Source organism: Dromiciops gliroides, chromosome 3, assembly GCF_019393635.1.
Source record: "Dromiciops gliroides isolate mDroGli1 chromosome 3, mDroGli1.pri, whole genome shotgun sequence".
NCBI lineage: Eukaryota > Metazoa > Chordata > Mammalia > Microbiotheria > Microbiotheriidae > Dromiciops > Dromiciops gliroides.
Genome location: NC_057863.1, coordinates 67,286,261 through 67,310,085, shown reverse-complemented (window position 1 = coordinate 67,310,085; position 23,825 = coordinate 67,286,261). Strand labels below are relative to the sequence as shown.

Here is a 23,825-nt window from a genome sequence, read left to right as displayed (position 1 = left end):
TTCTCCTTCATTCCTGTTAATGTTATTCTCTCTAGTGCTTTCTTCTCCCTACTTCTAAAGTCTTATCACCTTTTCTTTTCGTCTCCCTTCTCCACCCCAGAGTAGGAATTGGAAGCTACTGCCCAAACTGGGTCTTCCAGGAAGATGTAGTTAGACTCTGATGGCAAGTCAGAAACTCAGGCATTTCATGTTTCATGGACTTTTCTCAGCACATGATAACATCATATCAACAGATAAAGAAACATCCTTAATGTGAAGCCGCTCCCATTAAGACAAGCCGATTCATGCCAATACTTTGCTTCATTGAACTGTCTTGGGGCAGACATGCTTCTGCTCCTCAGTAAGCGACTCCCATTCTTGAATCGACAGATCCCTCCATCTCCAAGAGGGAGTATTATTAGTGATAAGACCCATGGAATGCAGTTCTTGCCTTTGTGGACAAATGCAGCTCTGAAAACTAAAAGGCCTCAGCCAGATTCTAAAACAAGACCGTGCGATTATTTATTTTTATGTTTTCCCCCCTAGTCTTTGCCTCCCAGGGGTGAGCTCACTGCTTAGGTCTGATCCACCTTTTCTAAAATAAAGGAGGATTAAAACCCTCTGGCTATAAGGATGTAGTTAGGAATTCACCCTGACTCCATGCCAGGGAGGATCAGATGGGATCTTTGAAAAATCCTAGGATGAAACATGTGTAGACATGCCAGTCATTAACCTGCCATCGATTGTTGCACTGATTTAATTTCTAATTAGTTCTAATTGCTGAAAACACACAGATTGCCCCCAGTGGGCCGAGTGCATCTTCCCTTCATACAGACAGAAATTATGGGTAGGAGAGTGAACATACTATTTGCCCCTCTCCTGATGGTTTTGTATTTCAAACTATAAATGTGAATTACTTTTCTTTCTGACTCCTGTCTTGTAGGTTATTGTTATGTTAATTCTGATATGTGTCTTCCTGGACCTCATAAGTATATAAATCTTATGTTCTTTTGAACAAATTGGGTGGTTAATCCTTTAATCAGCTACTGAGAGATTGCTACCAGCATAAAGAAGGCAGAGGCTCTAAGCTCAGCAGTTTGAAGGTCGTCATTGTTATTCATTTGGTGTTTCTTCTTGGTTTTCTTTTATTCTTCTATTAAACAATAAAGGTAGCTTCCTCTGACAGTGACCTAACAATTTTATCTAAAACAGATTGAAATATGGTGGAAGAGGGGCAACTAGGTGGCACAGTGGATAAAGCACTGGCCCTGGATTCAGGAGGATCTGAGTTCAAATCAGGCTTCAGACACTTGACACTTACTAGCTGTGTGACCCTGGGCAAGTCATATAACCCTCATTGCCCCGCAAAAAACAAACAAACAAAGAAAAAAAAAAAACAAACCCGAACCAAAAAAACCCCCACAAAACCCCTACAAAAAACCCCTCACACAACCCCCCCTCCTCTCCTCCCAAACAAACAGGAAGGAAATATGGTGGAAAAATTGTAGGTGGCTCAACCAGTAAATGGAGATGTGAGGTAGGGTACAAGGTGTTCTCTCTCTCTCTATTTCTCTCTCTCTTTCTCAGGCTATTTATCTATATTTATGGATTGTGGGCACATTCATGAGCTATAGTTGCTGGTTTGTAATTCCATTCTTCTCACTATGGCACAACCTATCAATTGATTATTCAGCAAACCTTTATTAAATGTCAGCTATGTGCCAAACACTCTGCTAGGAACTAAGGACATAAAGGAAAAATGGAAATTCCCTGAATTCAAGTGGCTTTCATTCTATCATGGATGTCTACAGATACATGCAGGTTAATTTGGGGGGAGGAAGAGCTATAGCAACTAGAGGCTGGGATCAGGGAACCTAAAAGACTCTGCTTTAGCTTAGTCTTGAAGGACTTAACTATTAAAGTGTTCTTCCTAAAGTGCAGATCTGACTATGATTTCCCCCATCCCAACTCATTCAATTCCAGCGGTTTACTATTACATCCAAGATCATATATAAATTCCACTGGTTTTTTTTTTCTTCTTTTTTTACAGGGCAATGAGGGTTAAGTGACTTGCCCAGGGTCACATCATCAGTGTCAAGTGTCTGAGGCCAGATTTGAACTCAGGTCCTCCTGAATCCAGGGACAGTGCTTTATCCACTGCGTTACCTAGTTGCCCCCACTGTTTGGTTTTTAAAGCCCTTCATAAACTGGCCTCTTAAAACTTTCCAATCTTCTCACACCCAACTTCCTGTCATACATTCAATGATGCTGGCCACCATCCTCTTCCTTACCCAAGACAAACTCTGTCCATTAAACTGGCTGCCCCATAATCTGGAATCTTCTCTCCCCATATCTTTGCTTCCTGGTTTCCCTGTCTTCTGTCAAATCTCAGCTAAAATCCTACCTTCTGCAAGGAGCCTTTCCTGGTCATCCTTTCCTCTGAAATTATCTCCAATTAATCCTTGTTTGTGTCCATGGTTGTTTGCAACTTGTCTCTGACATTAGATTGTGAGCTCTTTGAGGACAGGAACTGTTTCTGCCTTCCTTTGCATCCCTAGTGCTTAGAACAGTGCCTGATACATAGTGTGGGGACCAATTTTTAATTGGGGAGTGCTAGCTAAGTGGCTCTTCGCAATATTGGGGCAAGGAAGGAGACCGGCAGTCTCCCTCAAAACAGAACAAGATTTATTTTAACAAGAACGAACTAAAAACAAACCACAAACAGGATCAGTAGGATCAAGGAAAGGGAAATAAAATGGGGAAAGGGAAATTATACAACCTGAAAAAATACCACCGCCCAAGAATCAGCTGAGAATACACAGCAGAGCTCCTGTTGCCTTCCAGCTTCTAGCTAGAATGGCAAATTCTCCTCTCCCTTCCCAGCAAACCCCACACAGCCCACAGCCAATTGGCTGGCCGCTCTGACAGTCACATGACTACCCTCACTAGGCTTCCAGTCATTATAATTTTGCCAGGCCCATGTGGGCGTTGGCAAGTGGTGATAACATGAGGTGCCAGCACCATGGCAATGGCTACAACCAGTGGGTGGAGAACTGTGCGATTTGCGGAGCCCCAGGCCAGTGCACACGGAGGTTTTTTTTTTTTTTTTAATTCTAGCCAAAAGATGGGGTCATAAAAATCTCAAATAACAATTAATTCTTTACAATAGTAGATTCTTAATAAATGCTTTTTGAATTGACTTAGAAGAATCATTACCTGAAAGTATTGATGAAGGCTCAATCTCTAATAGGAAATAGAAATTAGGTACAATTATAATATATTTGAGGAAATTAAGATTCATAGGCCACTGAAAATGATGACAATATGATGAAAGGCAAGTTTAATCAAATGATTAAAGTTGACAATAAAAGTATAAGTAGATTTGCTTCAAGTTCCCACTTGCTCGGACATCATCCCTGACCTTATCCACTGTCTTTTCTCTATTAAAGTTAGTTATTACAGAAGGTGATGTCTCTGGGTAACTGACGCCAGGCCTTTAATTATTTCTGTTGGATTCACACCATAAGGTGCCAGATCCATCCTTTAGTTACTCTAGTCAAGGATATCTCATATCCCCCTTCTCCTCAGGACCAATGGAATAATGAATAGCAAAGACCTTCCATTGAACTCTTGTCCAATTTAAGCCCTGCTGTGGGACTGCTATCAAAAGGAAACATACTACTGGATTTCATCTGGAAAAATGAAAAAACAAAACAAAACAAAACAAGGGGTAGAGTTTGGAGGGAGTGATGGAAATGGAGATTTGGAACTCAGAGCAAAAAAAAAAGTTGTAAATTTTCTCCCCCTAAGTGAGGCTGTAGAGTCCTATTTCAGAATCAAAAGTGCTATGGAAATAGTGTTCCAATGAAATCTTAATCACCTACTGATGAAAGGATATTCTCATAAATATGAGAAGGAGGCTGAGTTATAGAGGTGTATTTTAATCTAGCAGAAAGGTTAGTGACAGAAACAGAGGACCTGGGTTGAAATCCTGCCTCTGTCACTACTTTTCCAAACTTGGGCTCAATTTCCACATCAATAAAATTATGGAATAGGAAAAGATGACTACCAGCTCTGAAACTCTGGTTCTAAATTTCATGCTTGTGTATGGTATCCAAAGTGGGGTGAGACTAGATCCCAGAAGAGATGGGATATGGAACAAGAACTTAGGGCAACTTTCCTTTGACCATATACGAGCTCAATAAGTCATGCTTTGATGGTATACTTCCATCTAAGTGTAGGTATGAGATAAGAGGGAAAACTTTTGTTCATTTCTTTTTGTTTACCTTGACCCTGAAGGGAGTCCTAAAGAATTTTCATATGGAGACCACCTTGCAGAGATACTTCACCCCCCCTCCCCCACCCCCACCATTCCCATAATAATTTGATTTAGAACTAGAAGGAAATTTAGAGGTTGTCTTTTTTACCCCTTTCATTTTACAGAGGAAAAAAACAAAAAACCAAGGCACAGAGACATCGAATAACTTGTCCAAGAACAGGTCGTAAATAACAGGGCTGAGATAGGAGCCCAAGTTTTCTAACTCCAAAAAGAGTGTTCTTTTCCTTATACTCCTCTTTACCATTTTTGATGTTGTTCAGTTGTTTCAGTTGTGTCTGCCTCTTTGTGATCCCATTTTTTTTGTTTGGCAAAGATACTGGAATGGTTTGCCATTTCCTTCTCCAGCTCATGTTACACAAAAAGAAATCGAGGCAGGGGCAGCTAGATGGCGCAGTGGATAGAGCACCGGCCCTGGATTCAGGAGTACCTGAGTTCAAATCCGGCCTCAGACACTTAACACTTACTAGCTGTGTGACCCTGGGCAAGTCACTTAACCCCAATTGCCTCACTAAAAAAAAAAAAAAAAAAAAAAAAAAAAAAAGAAATCGAAGCAAATAGAGTTTAGTGACTTGCCTATGGGTCATACAACTAGTAAATGTCTGAGACCAGATTTGAACTCAGGAAGCGGTGTCTTCCTGATTTCAGGCCCGGTACTCTATCCAGTGCACCACTTAGCTGCCCTCTTTACCTCTATCCCCAACAACAATCCATCAACTAATGGAAAGGGAGCCATCAATCAACAAGCAGTTATTAAATGCCCAGAACTATGTTAGACATAAGAGATACAAAGACAAAAATTAAATATGCCTTGCATTCAAAGGACATTACATTCTATTGGGGGGAGGTGCTTGTATATCTATAAAAAGCTGTGCAAATTAATTGTAATAAAGTAAAATAATTTATTATTATTTGATTCTTCTGCTTCTGCTTCTGCTTCTGCTCCTGCTCCTCATCCTCCTCCTTCCTTCCTTCCTTCCTTCCTTCCTTCCTTCCCCTCCTCCCATTTTAATGTTTCTTTTATTTTTTCATTAGTACCAAGTCACTTTATTGGGATGTAAATGGTGGTAGTTTTTTGGTACAGATTATGAAAAGGTCAGATAACCAAAATAGGCATGCACTGAAAGACAGGAGGAGTGGCGCCCACAGTTCCCAGGTATGGGGGAAGCCAGGTGTGTGGCTTAACTCTCTTTGTCACTGTCTCCAAGGGTGTGCTTGTCAAAAAGATATTCCGCCATGATAGAATAGGGGCCCCCATTTTGCACAGGTCGGTTACGTGATCACCCAGTTGTGTTTGATGGACTTTACCTGTTCATCCAGGTAGTGAGTTTCGATGAAATCACATAAATGGGGGTCATTTTTGTCAGTTGCCAGCTTGTGCAGTTCCAGTAACAACTGATTGACATTTTTTTCCAAGTGCAGAGCACACTCCATTGCATTCAGTCCGCTCTCCCAGTCATTGAGGTCTGGTTTCTTGATGTCCTGCAGGAAGATGCGGCCACCACGTTGGTTCTGCAGCTTCATCAGCTTCTCAACATGCTCCCGATCCTCGTGGGGCTGGTGCAGGAAATACTTGGCAAAGTTCTTTAGGGCCACGTCATCTCGGTCGAAGTAGTAAGACATAGACAGGTAGAGGTAGGAGGCATAGAGCTCCAGCTTGAGCTGCCAGTTGATGGCGGCCTCAGAGTCCTGGTGGTAGTTCTGTCGCACCTGAGAGGGAGACGAGGTTGTCATGGCAGTGGAGATGGTGTAGGTGGCTTAGACAAGGAGGCGGAGGGAGGAGGCGGCTGTGCAGTGGCTGAGGCTGGAGTGGCGGGGCGGCCGGGGTGGTTGAGGCGGACAGCTGCTGCTCCAACCGTAGGACAGAGAACTGTTGGTTAGTGGAGGTGAAGGTGAAGAGGTGGCTAAGGGCGGCTCCACGGGGAATCGAGCAGCGGGTTCTGTTCAAGCACTGCTGAAGTAGGAAACCGCAGCGACTCCCCTTCCCTGCACTTCTGGCCACACTTTAATGTTTCAGAGCACTTTATAAATGTAATCTCGTTGGATCCTCCCAGCAACCCTAGTAGGTAGATACTATTGTTAATTCCATTTTGTGGATGAGGAAACTGAGATTAGGTTTTGTGCCCAAGATCACATAGCTAATAAATGTCTGAGGTTGGAATTGAAAACTCAGGGAATCCAGATCCAGCATTCTATCCACTGCTCTACTTAACTGCCTTTCTTGATGTCCGGTAAGCTGTATAACTTTTTATATCATAAAAAGCAAACTTTTAATATTCCACATGTGTTCTGCTTGTTTTTATATGATTTGGCATTGAGATCACAAGATTTTTATACCTATTCTTTAATTCTTCATCATGGTCACACTTTTTTTTTTTTTCATATTGAATTTTATGCTCACCTTTGAGAAACCACCCATCTTTCCAAGTGTAGCTTTGATTAGTCTTTTTTTTTTAAAGGGATCTAAATCATGTGAGGTTCCAGACTATTGAAGAATTGTTACTTCCATCTTTTTGATAGATTTATTAACTTTTTGTTATATGTGACATGGTGCAAGGCCATGTTGTAGAGTAATATCTCCATTTGGGAATTTCCGTAATTTGGCAACAATTCTATTTCTTGATAAATAAATATGTTTATCAGAGTTCATCATTCTCTCTATAGGGAAAAGAGCTCCTAGGTCCATTGAAAGTAAAAAAACAAACAAACCTAAACAAAGCATAAGCCCCTCCCTCCCCCAAAATTAAGACAACAATACCCTAAAAATTTTTTTAGGTTGATGTCTTTCTGTTTGTTTTGCAAGGCAATGAGGGTTAAGTGACTTGCCCAGGGTCACACAGCTAGTAAGTGTCAAGTGTCAAGTGTCTGAGGCCTGATTTGAACTCAGGTCCTCCTGAATCCAGGGCCGGTGCTCTATCCACTGCACCACCTAGCTGCCCCAGGTTGATGTCTTATAGTCTGATGAAGATGACTAGATCTTATAGGTTTACCAGGCTTTATTCTGATGATTGTTTTGGTATGACCTCGAATGAAAAAAGGGAATTTCACAAGTAAAAAAATACCTTTTCCCATCTTTAGTACTACTGTCTTTGCATCATCTTGCTTATGACAAGAGTTTTTTCTTCTACATTACTGATTTCCTCAATTACTAGTATCCTCCCTCTCATACCAACACATATTTAATTATTTTGCATTTATTTTAATTTATTCTCTTTTAATTTATTCTCCATATACTTATGTATATCCTTATTGTCTCTTCCATTAGAAACTGAAGCAGGCAGAGGTTGAGTTACATGTCAGAGTCATACAGAGTCTAGAAGTAATAATGCAGTTCTTTTTAACTGATTCTAGCATTCTAGTCACTACTTCTTAATTTAATTTTTTTTTTTTTTAGTGAGGTAATTGGGGTTAAGTGACTTGCCCAGGGTCACAGAGCTAGTAAGTGTTAAGTGTCTCAGGCCGGATTTGAACTCAGGTACTCCTGACTCCAGGGCCGGTGCTCTATACACTGTGCCACCTAGCTGCCCCTAGCCACTACTTCTTACACATACGGATCATTTTATTGATTATATTTATATTTCCAGTGCCTAGCACAATGCTTAGCACATAGTAAGTACATAATAAATAATTAATGATTGAATCATAGTTAAGATTAGCAGGTTTTATTCTACAGATTGTTACAACCCAAGGGACAGAGAAGCATCAATTGGCATATAGAGATAGGCATCTCTACAGGCCAAATGGGCATAATATGCCATTTGCCACAGGTCCTTAGTGTATACTGAAAATAGGCATACTGGGTTCACAATTGTTTTGCTACTGCTTCTTTGGAAAAAAAGTTTGGTGCATTTCAGGAAAGGGTACAGAGATTTCTTAAGGGATCAATGTGTTGCTGGCCTCGGATGACTAAGATATTGTAGACCCTCTTTTGTTTGACCTTGCACAAGAATTGGCTTATGGTTGATAGAGAGGGTTTGGATGTTACTGGCCCATTAAACAGAGGTTTATTTTAAAACGGCATTACTTACATGAAAAGGAACATATAGTGTCCTACCCTACCTGCCACTGAACATCTTTTCCATTGGCTTCTGTTGTCTTTCTCATTGCTTTTAAAACAATTTTTAATTTGCCTTTTAAATTTGAATTGAACTTTTTAAAAATTCCAAATCTGTTTTAACATTTTGTTTTGGAATTGTTTAAAAGGCCTACTTAGATGCTTTACATATACTTCGGAAAAGTACCTGAAAGAATCTGTCCATGGTCTTAAAATGGAGATAATCTTTGCAAAGGGCTTGGTACAGTGCATCACACATAGCAGGTGCTTAATAAATGCTTATTTCCTCCCCTTTGCCCTTTGATGCTGTTGCTCCCTCATAGAGATAGTTGGCTGGGTTTCAGAATTCCAAATGCTTCTGGCAGGTTTACTGTTTCAATCTATACTTGAATTTATTCTTCTCAAAAACTCTCTCTTTAGCAATTTGTTTGAATTTAAATAAATGAATAAACATTTATTAAACACCTGCCACGTGCCAGACATTGTGCTAAGTACTGGGGATGCAGATACCAAAGGGAGTCAGTCCCTATGCTCAAGGAACATATATTCTTATAATGGGCTATAACATTTATATGAAGTGAGGGGACAGCAATAGGAATCCAGGCCTGGATTTGTGAGCAAAACCAGAGGGCAACCAAGTGCCCAATAGTAATTATAGTATTGATTTAATTCCTGTTCCCAGAGCAGGAATAAGAGTCTGGGCTTGGAGAGTTCATTTTCCTCTTGGGGAGAAGGGGAGTTAGGCAGGGCAGATGTCAAGATGCCTAGAAAGCCTCTGGTTTCAATATGGCTAAATGAGATGCACAGCAAGATGTGGGGCCAGATATAATAATGGGTCAAGTCAGTTTGTACTTATTTACCAACCAATTATGTATACTCATCTCTGACACTCTCACCGTCCTGGTGCAGATGCTCATCACCTTGAGCCTGGACTACTGAAATAAGCTTTGGTTAGTCTCCTTGTCTCAAGTCTCACTTATCTACATAAATTCTGTGATTCAGAGTCAAATCCAATTCACTTGCAAGTCAAGACATTACCCTCCTGATGTCATTGGTCTTCTTCAAGAACAAAAGACAAAGAACAATAATGACAATGACCTTCTTGCCATTTCTTGCACAAGAGGATATTCTACTGACTGTGCATTTCCACTAGGCTTTCTCCCATGCTTTCTCATTTCTATCTCCTGGCTTTCCCAACTTCCTTCAGGGGACTAAAGTCCCCCATTAAACAAGAAGCCTTTCCTGATCCACTTTAATTCTACTGCCTCCAATTTATCACCTTTGTATCTTGCTAGGACAGTTATTTTCATGTTGCTTCCTCTATTAGACTGTCTCCTTTCTCTCACTTGGCATATTACTTGGCACATAATAAATGTTTATTGACAGACTGGGGAGTGAAGTTTGTCTCTGGAGTCATGGTCTGGAGGTTCACTCTTCCTAGTGGGGAGAAGGGAAATAGTGACAGCGTGGATATTGAAGTGGCTTGATGAGATGGGAGGTATCATCTAAGAATGGATAAGTAGATGTTTCCATTGTCTATTCTTTGATTTTCCTAGAATTGATAATCAAATAGCAAACATCTATTAAGTGTGCAGTGTCCAGGGAGGACTAGCATCTCTGGTGTGAGGGCTTGCTGAGCCCTTTTCAGGGTTGCTCATCTACCTCTGGTGCCATCTTTCATTCAACTCTCACCTGTGGTTCCAAGAAACTGTAGCATGCCCAATAGCCACACTCCAGTAAAACCCTTTCAGCAAACTAGGTTGAGAATAACTCACAGGCTTCAAACCTGTTGATGAGTTAGAGGGATGTCAATCCCAAACATGGGAAAAGACTTTCCTGGTAGAATGGGCAGATGAAAATAATTAGTTCCAATGGCTATGAAAGTGATTGAAGCAGGCACTGTAGAAAACTTAGAGCTTGATCAGACATCAAAGATACCAAAGTCATATACTTCATCCTGGGCAATTGCCAATTATCTTGACTTTTGTCTTGCCACTGGACTATTGATAACTCTGAAAGAGAGAGTGAGGATGATAATTTGGTGCAAGTAAGCCTCACATCCAATTCAAGTGAAAGTTAAGACATCACCCCATGTTTGAAAACAAAGGACAAACAAAAACAACTTGTTACAAGAACTCTTCCAGTTTCATTCTTGTCTCTGAGAGGATAATACTGTCCTCAAGGAGATTACAATCTTTTGATGGTGACAAATACAAATATTATGCAGGAATAAACACACGTATACCTGCACACATACAAGTAAATAAATGTGTGCCAAATAATGTATTTTATATTTTATTTTAGAGTAAGAGGGAGCCACGAGACTATATTGAAGAGATTAATGACACAGTTGGACTTGTGCTTAAGGAATGTCACTTTAACGTCTTTATTTTCCCCAAACAGATATGCAGGTGGTGTACTCCAGAGATATAATTAACTATATAGATCCTCTTTGGAAAGTCTTTTTCTGTTGCCTTCTCAGAGGAAATAAATAGGATAATGGTAGAGGACATAGCCAAACCAGGTCTTAGCAGTCTTAATTGACTTTACAACCTGCTATTTTTAAGTTCTAGTCTGGCACTGTGATTTTGTTGGGTTTGGAAAACTCACTTTAGAGAAACAGCTTCTCTGTAATTTATAGTGTCTATGCCCCTGACATGTGGTTGTCTGCCCATTATTAAGCAATCAATATGTCAGAAGTAGGACTTGATCTTGGATCTTTGTGACTCAAAAGTCAATCCTGTGTAATCCATGCCATGTTGCCTGCATTTTGTTTCACAAGTTTTAAATTAATCATTTTTCCTTTCCATTTTTAGGTTATTCTTTGATACTTTGAGGGATCTAGAATTCCATCAGTGTTGTTACCATTGTGGAAATCTTTCTGAACTTCTACTATCTCTGGGGTGTTATGGCACCAATTGGGTTGTCTATCCGATGACTCAATGTGTGTTGTTGTTGTTATTCAGTGACATCCACTCTTTTTTACCCTATTTGGGGTTTTCTTGGCAAAGACAGTCAAGTGGTTTGCCATTTCCTTCACAAGCTTATTTTGAAGGTGAGGAAACTGACGCAAACAGGGTTAAGTGACTCGCCCAGAGTCGAATAGTTAGTGGATTTGAACTCAGGTCCTCTTGACTCCAGGCCCAGTTCTCTACCCATTATGTCACTGCCCAATCCATGGCTCAATCAATATATGTTCCACTTTTTTACTTTTCTGGAAAAACATCCTATACATTTTTTTCTTACAAAGAAGGCCTCACTGATGTCATGCTGAAACCTTCTCACACTGTGGTTCTTTTGTTGCCATTTGGGTTGTCTGTTATTTTAATTCTTAGACTGGGGAATTTTAGGATACACAGTCATATAGTATCACCAGAAGAATATCGGGGTGGGGGGAGGGTGTCAGGAAATGGACCTTTGTATACATTTCCCCTTAAATTTACCTTCCTAAAATATATTGTGTTTTATAGAAACTTCGTTTGTTGGCTATTTTAATCCCCAAAGATGCTTCTTTCTTGTTCTACTGTCTATTGTCCCTCCTCTCATACACCAGCCCATTTTTTTTTTTTTTTTTTAGTGAGGCAATTGGGGTTAAGTGACTTGCCTAGGGTCACACAGCTAGTAAGTGTTAAGTGTCTAAGGCCGGATTTGAACTCAGGTACTCCCGAATCCAGGGCCGGTGCTCTATCCACTGAGCCACCTAGCTGCCCCCCTCACCAGCCCATTTTTGTAATTTTATTACAGCTTCAATGTGTATTTTTGCTGCTTAGGTTCACTCACCCACTCTGAGACTTTCTGTCTAATATTAGTCATTTAGGGTTCATTGTTTTTGGGTCTGTTGACAGATAATGCATAGGGGATAGAGCAGTGTAACTTAATTCAGGAAGATCTGGGTTCAAATCTTGACTCAGATACTTTTGAGTGACCAAGAGCAAATTGCTTAAACCTCTCTGCTAGTTTCCTCATCTGTAAAATGAAAGGGTTAGACATAATGGCTCCCAAGCCATTAATTCTAAATCTATAATTCCATGATTTCTTCTGAACATTTAATGGTGTTGGGTGGTTATATTTTAATTATCAGGTCATTTTGTCTCAAGTGGCTTCAGTTTCCTCATTTGTAAAATTTGGGAGTGTTTTGTAACAGTCCTCTGGCATATGGGAATCCCTCTTGGGAGGACCTAGGATTTCCCTAATGACCTTTGCTTTCTACAACTAGGTCATGGTCCTGTGTCTCCCCCTCCCCTCCCCCCATAGGTGTGGTTGTCAATAGGTTAAGTCTTTGTCTGGGTGCCCAGTTTATGTTTAAGACAAGACCCATGGGCCAGAGAGAGATAAAGGGGAAAACAACCCCTTAATGATTTAGGGTGCTGAGAATAACATGTAGAACAATGGGAATCGTTTCAAGCTTTATTTCAATCAATGGGAAAGGAGGGAAGAGAAGAGAGGGAAGAGGGACCCAACATACAACTCAGGCATACACACTAACATAGAATATAACTCAGGTAAGGCAACACTGTTTTGAGGAGCATAGAACCAGAGGTTCACTCAGCTGAAAGGAGGTACTTCGGGGGAAGGGGTGTTCTTACTAGAGGGGTGGGTGTGCTCCAAAGTACTCTTCTTAGAGTGGGTTTTTTATATTCTTTTTTTTTTTTTTTTTTGGTGAGGCAATTGGGGTTAAGTGACTTGCCCAGGGTCACACAGCTAGTAAGTGTCAAGTGTCTGAGGCCAGATTTGAACTCAGGTCCTCCTGAATCCAGGGACGGTGCTCTATCCACTGCACCACCTAGCTGCCCCTATATTCTGATTTTTTTATGGCCTCCCTAGAGCTGGCCAAATTGCATATCAGAGTCAGAGCAAAATATCATTTGGGGGGTTTGTTATCAGGGAGAAAAAAACAAGGTGATGGCAGACAAAATATTATTTGGGGGACACAGATGTATAAATCTTCAAAAAATGTTCTTGTCAGTATTCTTCCATGAGTATATTCTATAAGATTACAGCTTCCCTTAAGGGAAGGCTGTTATAATAAGGCCACCAGCCCCGACCTTAACAGCAGGGGATTATTGCACAAAATGAGCTCCAAGTTTCCTTCCAATTTTGACATTCTATCATGGTCTTTATTTTTTTTTTTTGGTGTTAATTAATTGACTATTCTGGTTATAGGTTAGTTTTAATTAAACTTAACTATGATCTAATCATACACATTTCCCATAGTGACATTTACAAGACTGCTGGGGAGACTGAAGGGGTCAGTTACAGACCTGTGTTAATTATTCTTCTATGTATTTAATGATGATGATGATGAGGGCTGACATTTATATAATTTATAAGATAGACAAGACACTATATGTACCTTATTTCACAGCAACTCTACAAGATAGTTGCTATGATCATTATTCTCAATACACAGAAGATGAAACCAAGCCTCAGGGAGGTTGTGTCTTGACCACGGTCCCACATCTAATGCATGTCTGAGTCAGAATTCAAACCCAGGTCTACCTATCTTCAGGTCCTAGTATCTATTCCCTATGCTAGGCTGCTAAATTTGTGGGACAGATACATTTTTTTTGTGTGGAGCAATGAGGGTTAAGTGACCTGTCCAGGGCCACACAGCTAGTAAGTGTCAAGTGTCTGAGGCTGGGTTTGAATTCAGGTCCTACTGAATCCAGGGCCAGGGCTTTATCCACGGTGCCACCTAGCTGCCCAATACATTTTAATTAACCAGCACCCCCTAGCTGCCCGATATATTTTAATTAACCAGCATTTGACTAGGCTCAGGCACTACATACATACACACACATTACACATGTATACATATATACTATGTGTACATTACATAGACATATATGCATATCACACACATGCATACACTTGTGTATATATGTATATATGTGTATGTATGCATACATTTATATATGTATGTGTATATGTATGTATGGGCAGAGGACAAAGTATCAGAATATGAGGTAGTCCTAAGCACATCAGCTGTCTGCTGGCATTAATATAGCCCTAGGGAAAACATCACAGGAACAGCCGTACCATAGAATCTTGGCATCATCATTTTCCTATAAGGAGTTTTTCCATTACATACTGCCCCATGGATCACCCAGAATCAATGTGTGAATGCATATACATACTTATGTATACACATATCCACATATATGGGGTGGGTATAAAATGTGCAAATAATACATGCATGCATGCATGCATGCATGCATACATACATACATACATACATACATACATACATACATATACATGCATAAATACACACACATACTTTTGACCATTTAGCTTTCTTTAAGTTTCCCCTTTATCACTTTTGTCCTGCCATTTCCAGTAGAAGGATCATTTTTCTCATCAGGGAAAATAAAATCAGTCCATGACATATGTACTTGTTGTCTCTCCTGGTAAGATGTAAGCTGCTTGGAAGTGGGAATTGTTTCATCCATTCTGTTTAAATCCCAGCCCCTAGAACAGTGTCTGACGCGTAGCAGGAATGTAATAAATGCATTTCAGTTAATTTATTGATAGGCTCTCCATTGTCCATTATCATTGAAAAGCAGTAATCTTGCCCCCTCCCCCCTTTTTTTCTTGCAAATAGTTAAGCTTTTGTTGCTATTGTCCCTAGCATCTATTGGTACTCCAAACTGATTCTGGACTCCCACTACCATTATTCTTACAGGACCACTGTCTGATTTTTTTATTCACCCTTCCTTATTTGTCCCTGAATACATCATCTCCTCAGGTCATTTATAGATCTGAGTTGCTTAATAAATTCCCTATGCATTTAAATCATTCTTTTTAGACTCCAACTTTTCCTCATTGAAATAGTTTCTGTTTTGTTTTTGTCTTCAAAATTGCAAATTCTATCCCTACTGGAATAACTTCCTTGATATGCATTTAGCATGTGAGACCCTCCCTACTCTTTCTCTGATCCTTTTGAAATCATTTGTACCAAAGTCTAGGGGCAGGTTAAAACCACACCCAGCCTTCTTCCCCGCTATTAGGAATTCTAATTTGAAGTGTTCACTTCTGTTACTTCATTTCTGCTTCAGCAGAGAAATCTTATTAATCAGAATTAGGTCAAGGATAGTAGTTATTTCCTTGTCATTTCCTTCACTTTTTTTGAAGGATATAATGATCATTAAGGCAAGCCAAGAAATTACTAACTTCTCGGCCTATTTTTTTTTTTTGAGAGAGAGAGAGACAGCTTTAGTAGATACTGGATAATTGAAGTCTCAGATTACTACTGTATTAGGTTACAGAATCATAGATATAGAGGTTTAAGGATCCTCAGAGCTCATTCAGTCTGATTCTCTCAACTTGCAGATGAAGATCACAAGGTCACATAGCTAGTAAATGGCAGAGTCAAGATTTGAATACAGATCCTATAACCCCCAATCCAACACTTTTCCCCAATGAACTGTATTACTTCCCTGACAGGCTTGTGATATTTCCCAAGCATTATCTATTTCCTCTTTCAGTTCATACTTCTTGCTGTATAGTTCCACAGCATCACGGTTTCATCTCTCTGTAAATCTTCCTTACATTGTATCTCCACTGTATTTCTCTTCTCTAATTCCTGCATTTCCCTATGTGAGTATAATTTCTTTATGTACAATCCTACTCCTCTACCTTCTAATTGATCATTTTTCTTTTGAAAAGTGTCTACTAATCTATGTGAGTTCAAACTCAAATCTGGCCTCAGAAACTTACTAGCTGTATGACCATGGGCAAATCACTTAGCCCTGTTTTTCTCCTCAGTTTCCTTATCTGTAAAATAAACTGGAAAAGGAAATGGCAAACCACCCCAGTGTCTTTGCCAAGAAAACCCCACATAGGATCAGGAAGAGTCCGACACAACTGAAACAACTGAACAACAAAAGCAATTATTCATACAGAGCCAAAACACAGTCATGGAGTCCCATTTTACCAAGTCTCAGGGATGCCTAAGACATCTAATTTTTCTTCCTTTCATTAAAATCTCTAGTTCACTTTTTTATTATTCATTTTCTTTTGCATTTGTTAACAGATTCCTGAGGTCATGGTTTTGATTGCTTAGTCTTTTCTTGGTTTTTTTTTGTCTCTCTTAAATTAGTGACAATCTCTACCATTATTCTCCTTCCTATATTGTAGCTACCACTACATATAGTATCTAGCTTGACAGATACATAGGCTGTTTTCAATATCCCCTGTCTGTCTTTTTGGTTTATAGTTTTCTTAATCAGACGTTCAAGACTTCAGGAGGAAAAAATACACACACACACACACACACACACAAACACACACATACACACACACACATACATTTAAAGTCCTTGCTAGTTACATTCCTTTCCTGGCCAAGAGCCCATTACTCCTATATTTTTAAGCTGTGGTCTGGAGACCCAAATCCAGTTCTCAGACAACATCTTTTTCACTTCCTAAATTTGCCTTTCTCTTCTGCGTCCCTGCCTTCAATCATTATCAGTGATGAAAACAGCACCTCTACCGCTAAGGTTTTCAGTTTCTTTCCCAGCACTTCATAATCCATGCCAATTATGCTTTCCAAATTCCTTCTGGCTCTATCACTTCATAGGCTCATAGTATCATAGATTTAGAGCTGAGAGAGACCATAGATCCTCCCTATACCTTCATTTTCCAGATAAGGAAACTCCAAATAGGTCAAGTGATTTGCCACTTTACACAAATACTAAGGTGCAGAACCAGAATTTGACCTCTCTTTGAAATCCATTAACTCCAAATCCAGTATTTTTTCCACTGGCCCACACTGCTGATTATTTATCTCTCTATTCTCCTCCTGGCCCTGTTCTTGACTTTCTAGATTTCAGAAACAAGCACCTCTCCCCTACCTTTCTTCACCTTCCTGTTCCCACTTCTTGGTTCCCTCTTTTTGGTTGTTGTTGTCTTTCCCCATTGGAATGTCAGATGACAGATACCATCTTCCTATTTTCCTGTATTTGTATTCTCAGTGTTTAGCAAACTGCCTGACATATTGTAAGTACTTGATAAATGCTTGTTTCTTTCCTCCTTCCTTCCTTCTATATGAATCATCAGATGCAGGGATTTTCCAGAAATGAGGACCAGCCTTACACAAAACAGTCCTATGAAGTATAATTTTGAGGCATTACTAAAGGGTGCCTCTCCCCAACCAAGTCTCCTAACAACCTGTCATTGTACCTAGAGATTTTTACTATTTAGTTATTATTCTTTCATTTATTCATTCCAGAAGCAGTCTTTTAGTGCCTACTCTACTGATATATAAACCACTGGAGAAACAAATGTATCACCTCTGCTCATTGGAGTTAGATGGTTTGCTTGGAAAGACAGCCATATAAAGAGAGAGAAAGTGAGATGACTCTTGATTGGCTGAGAGACATCTGTCAGTTAAAAGTATAGGATAGGACTTTGATAAAGGCAAGCACAAATTTTGGATTGTCTTCTGGGACCTTCAGAGCTATGTACCCATAGGGGAAGCTTGCCCCCATCTTGTTCCTTGACTTTCATCACTTTTAACCCCAAATACTACCGAGAGTGGACTTCCCTTCAGGGTATTATTTTTCTCTGTCCAAAGAAGAGCTTCTTCATTATTGTGTATTCCTTGGTCTCTTCTCATCTGTACAACTTTTATTTACTGTTTTGCCTGGATATAGGGGTTTACTGGGTATTTGTTAGTGGTTATAAACCTTTGTCTAACCAGTGTTTGGTGGGAGAGAGCTAAGTTGGCTGTATTAAGCTAAGTGTTAACTTCCTTTTGAAAGTGCTCAGGGATAGAGCCTTTTAGTCTGCACCTGTTGACTTACAAATATTTGAGAGGAAGTGGATAAACATACATACAAAAAAGACCAGTGATATGTGTGCTAGTCAATTTCACTAGCCCCTCAACATCTCAGCTGTCAGCTCTGGTTTCTCAGAAGTAAAGCAGTGCATGTCAGTGTTAGAAAACCCAGCCCTTGTTGCAATCCACAGGCTCAGTCTGAGGGGCAACCATGGTAAGGGATCTGTTGCCCCGTTTAAACTCCAAAGGGCTAGGGGGAGAGAGATCTTTTGTGAAATGCACCAGTCAGAAGTAAGCACACTCCAGACACCTGTGGAACCATGATAGGCCCAGTCAGGATTCAGGTAGGGCTTTGGAAGAATTTCCAGAGCATTAGGGGCTGTGTTGAGAGATTTCTCAGTCATTCCAGCTATTTCCATCTCCATCTCTTTGAGGCAGAGGCCCTAAACTCTGGGCCAGGCTCTATTGCCTTCTGATAGACTGTTGTTCTTTTTCTCTAGTTCTATTTAACATGTTTCCTTAACAACGATCCTCCCCAGCTCTGCAGGAAATTTCATGCCCAACTTCCACTTTTGAAATGGCATAATCCTCCTGAGTGTCGTGGTCCACCATTTGCTTCTATTGGAACACAGTGCTGGTCACTCAGTGAGCAGTAAGTACACACTGAATGAATTTAATTGTGTATCCCACAAACTGATCCCAGAATCTTCTTGTTCTTGGTCTGGTATACAAGCACACAGGCAAGACTGATTTTGCCTCAATGCATTTAGAGAGGCCACTCTTACCCCAACATGGGCAAAATTAACAGGAGTCTCTGATGTCACAGTAAAATCAGTGATTATCTTATCACAACTGTTTTATGTTACAAAGATTAATTCTGGTGATACCTTTAGCAGGGTCTCAGTTTCTGTGAAGACAATCAGCATTTTTAGTGGCACCATCTGGAAATTTTTTTTAATATGAATACTATAAATATTTATTTAAGCTTTCCCCCTCTCCCTGTCCTAGAACCAAGCAAATTGTTCAAGAGGCCAGGTTTTTGCACTGAGAACTTATTATGTTTATCCTTAGAGTAGACCCCAAGCAGGGAAAGTATAAACATTTCTGGGCTATACCTTTACCCTTATCAAGAGTGACTTCCTCTGTAGCTGAGATGGCATTTTTGATTATAGCCCAGAAGACTTGAAAGTCAACTCAGGAAATAGAGACTTTTTTTTAAATAGTGGCTTAAACCTTGAGTTAAAATATGGAAGTCCTTTTAACAACAATACCAATATACAGATTCTATTTGGTTAATTGAAAGTAAAAGTTATCTGAATGAAGATAGATGGTAGGTAAAACCCTCATCTGATTGTCTTAAAGTATACAGAAGCTGTTCTGTAAGAACACACATGGGCTTGATAGATGGGAGAGAAGTTATGGAGATGATTGAGAAGGCTGTCAACTGAAATTAGAGTCAAAACCCAAAGGGATACTGATGCTAAAATATTAATCAAAGCTATGGATCTGCAAATACATCAGACTGGAGATGAAGGGCCATGGAGATGGGGAGGAATAAGAATCAGAAGGTCAAAAGTCTATTGGTCTACACCATGGGAATAGTTGGCAGAGTAAAGTTTTCCAAACTTAAATAAATTGTCATTGTGGTGATAAGTCTGTGGTGGAAACTTTACTTGTAAGTGGTTTATTGACTACTGACCTAACTTGAAGAACATAAGGAAAATTCTAGTGTACCCAAATATTTTCCCCACCAGCCCATCCCTAATGCCAGAAATTCTCCCTTGAGGGAATTATTCTTTTGACTTAAAAACTGTGTGTTTTGGGGGGCAGCTAGATGGTGCAGTGGATAGAGCACCAGCCCTGGAGTCAGGAGTACCTGAGTTCAAATCTGGCCTCAGACACTTAACACTTACTAGCTGTGTGACCCTGGGCAAGTCACTTAACCCCAATTGCCTCACTAAAAAAAAACCCCAAAAACAAAAAAACCCAAAACTGTGCGCTTTTAAAATCTTGCTCTGCCTAGGTTGGACTCAGAGAGCCTGGATTCAAAGACACCAACTTCTCTGGGCTTTGGTTTCCTTATCTGTAAAATGACAGGGTTGGACTAGACCACTGAGATCCCTTACTGCACTAAATCTATGATTCCAAGAGATTTTTATAACTTTTTCTTCAAAAGTACAACTTTACATAGAGCAGCTAGATGGCACCATAGTGCATAAAGAACTGGGCTTTTACCCAGGAAGACTCATCTTCATGAGTTCAAATCTGGCATCAGATACTTATAGCTGTGTGACCCTGGGCAAGTCACTTAACTCTGTTTGCCTCAGTTTTCTCATCTGTAAAATGAGCTAGAGAAGGAAATGTCAAACCACTTCGATATCTTTGCCAAGAAAATTCCAAAGAGTCAGACATGATTGAAACAACTAAACAAAAACCAACTTTATATGAAGCAGTGTTGTAGGGATCAGTTCTTACTATAGCTATAATATTATCATAACTGGCCAGCCACATTTTGGATTATAAGAGACCATGTACTTGATCTTTACAGAGTAGTGTAATAGAATTTGGCTATACTGGATAGGCATGTTAACACACTAGAGATGATAGAATTATAGATTTATAGCCAGAAGGCACTTTAAAGGTCTTCAAGTTCAACGCACAGGTGAGTAAACTGAGGCATAGAGAGTTTACATAACTTGCCTCAGGGTTATACAATGGTAGGATTTGAACCTAAGTCTTCCTGACTCCAAGTCTAACAGTATCTCCTTTCCCCAATTCTGCTTTAGGTATTACTCAATTATTAAAGTGTCCCCTCAGCTTTGTGGCAGTGGTTAGAAGTTGGGGAATGGAGCAGTTGACTAGAGGAGAAGAAGGCAAAGATTCTTGGGACATCTTGTATGGGGAATGGGAAGAGGGGTAAACTCTTTCTTCCCCAGGAACCACCTAACTTCTTACTTAATATCTAGGCTAGAGATATCAAAACTCACCTATACTACATGGGGTACAAATTAACCTTTTGCTTCTTAGTCATGTATAGAGTAGCTATTGATAAAATACTGGCTATATCAGTAATTGTTTATTTAAAATATTTCACATTTCTTTGTGGTATTTATCAACCCAAGAGAATTCAATTCAATGTTCAAAAACATTTATTAAGAAATTAATAGTAATGCAAGGTCCTGTGCTAGATGACAAGAATATAAATACAAAAATGAAACTGCTTTTACCTTCAGCAAGCTGATAATTCTAAAGACTTCACAAAGTAATACAAAGTAATTCCAAAAAGGAGTATGTCAATAACTGAGAGAATAAGGAAAGATTTCATTTGGCAAGCAGTTTTTGAGCTGTGCTTTGAAAGAGCCTAAAGATGGTGAAAGGTGGAGATAAAGATGAAGGGACCACCTCTGCAAAGGAATGGAGATGGGGGATTTAATGTCATGTATGTGAAACATCAAGCAGGCTAGTTTGATCTGAATGGAGAGTATGTGAATATGGAGAGTGAGTGATATGAAATTAGACTGGAAAGATAGGAGCCATTTTGTGGAGGGCTTTAAATGTCAGGTTAAGAAATTTGTAATCTAGATGCAATAGGATGACATCCAGCATTTTTGAGTTGGGGAATGAAATGGAAAGATCTCTGTTTTAGTAATATCAACATACCATCTGTATGAATGGTGATTGGAGAAGGAGAAACTGTAGGAAGAGTGGATAATTAGGTGGTTGCAACGGTTCAGTGGAGAGGAGATAAGGGCCTGAACTAAGGTAATCGTCATGTAAGTGACAGGTAGTTGGTACAGTAGATAGAGCATTGGGCCTGAAATCAGGTTCAAATATGACCTCAGATACTTACTAGCTTTGTGACCCTGAGCAAATGACTTAACCCTGTTTGCCTCAGTTTCCTCATCTGTAAAATAAGCTGGAGAAGGAAATGGCAAACCACTCCAGTATCTTTGCCAAGAAAACCACAAATGGGGTCATGAAGAGTTGGACCTGACTGACTAACTGAACAACAACATGTAAGTGGAGGAGAGAGGGGATAGATTTGAGATGTAGTGGATTTGTTTGAGAACGCTTGACAAATTATTGGCTATGGGGAGTGAGGGAGAAGGAAAATCAGTGATAACTCCAAGAGATTGAATCTGAATGACTGTATTCAACAGAATAGGGAAGTATGGAAGAGGGATGGGTATTTTGGGAAAAACATAATGAGTACTATTCTTGACATTTTGAGTTTGAGATGCATTCAGGTGGCAATGTACAGAATGGGTGATTGAAGTTCAGGGGGCAGACTGGGTCTAGATAGAAGAACATTCATTGGATCATAAGCTATTAATGCATTAGTGTCCATTAGTCAGGGAACCGGTATGGTCATATGTATGTCTGAGAAAGATTACTGATGCAAAAAGATGGATTTACATGGACATGAGGCAATAGAGAGGAAGGAAGGTCTGAAGATACAAAGCCTAGACATTAGAATGTAAGCTTCTCTAAGGCAGAGGCAATTTTTTTTTTTGGGGGGTCTATCTTCAGTCCAAATATAGTGCCTTGTACAAAGCAGCCACTTAATAAATATGTGCTGAATTGAATTAAATTGAAACTATTTTGTTAGTCCAAGAAATACTTAATGAGAATTTTAATTTGAATTGCAGAAGTGGGGATAGAAAGGTGGATAGGTATTTGAAAGATATTGATAGGATAGAATGTACAAAACTTGGTGACTTATAGATTGTGGTGGGGGAGGGTCATTTGCTGAAAGAAACATCAAATTTGACCGAGATTGCCTAAGAAAATGGAGAATTGTAGAATAGTTTAAAGACTTAAAGAAGGCAGGAAATTGATCAAATTTGGGGGGAAAGATGATGAGTTCAATTTGGGATATGGTGACTTTAAGGTGCTGGTGGAAAGGTCCAATAGACAACTAAAGATATAGAACTCAGGAGAGAAGTCAGGGACCGAGGTATGGACTGATGATTCATCTTTATGGAGGTGATATTTGAAACTTTGAGGTAACCACCTAGAAGTAACTTCTGGCATAAAGCCAAGTGAAGACTAGGCTCATGGGAAGGACAGCTAGGCTGAGGTTATGAACTACTACATAGACCTATGGAGGGAATTTGGGGGCAACTCCCCACCACCACTCTCAATTCCTTAACCAAGGATAGCAGAGTCAGCCTCATTTATGTCTATAGGTAGCTTTTATAGTTCTGGATTTGAGCCTAAATGTTGCATGTGGTTTTTCAATAGTTATTTTATCATACTGCACTATTACTGCCATTATGTATGGCTGACATTTGAATCTTTTCATACTTGGTAGGAATATAAAAGGTTTGAATAAACTCAGTATCAGATGTGTCTGGTATTCCATTTCTTGTATGCATACTGTAAATAAACTCCAGCAAAAAAATATTTTAGTTCCAAATTCTGCCACCCCAAATCCTACAAATATGCATATTAAAGCACTCTAATCCCATAAAAGCCTTTTTACTTGTAAATAACCCTATCTTGTTTTCCATCTCAAATTTCTCCTCCTGTAATTACACAATATTTGGTTTCCCCTCTTTGGACAATTTCAATTAAAACTTATTTCATTTCATAATTACAAACATTCATTTTGAGTAACTTAACTAATCTTCCTGGAATCTGGTTCCTAGTGATATTGTTAACCCAGACTTGTA

At 39.6% G+C, this 23,825-nt stretch overlaps 1 pseudogene; it reads right to left on the bottom strand.

Annotated features, from left to right (window-relative positions):
• Positions 1-5,348: 5,348 nt before the first annotated feature.
• Positions 5,349-6,049, bottom strand: LOC122751322 (annotated as a pseudogene).
• Between the last annotated feature and the right edge of the window lie 17,776 nt (positions 6,050-23,825).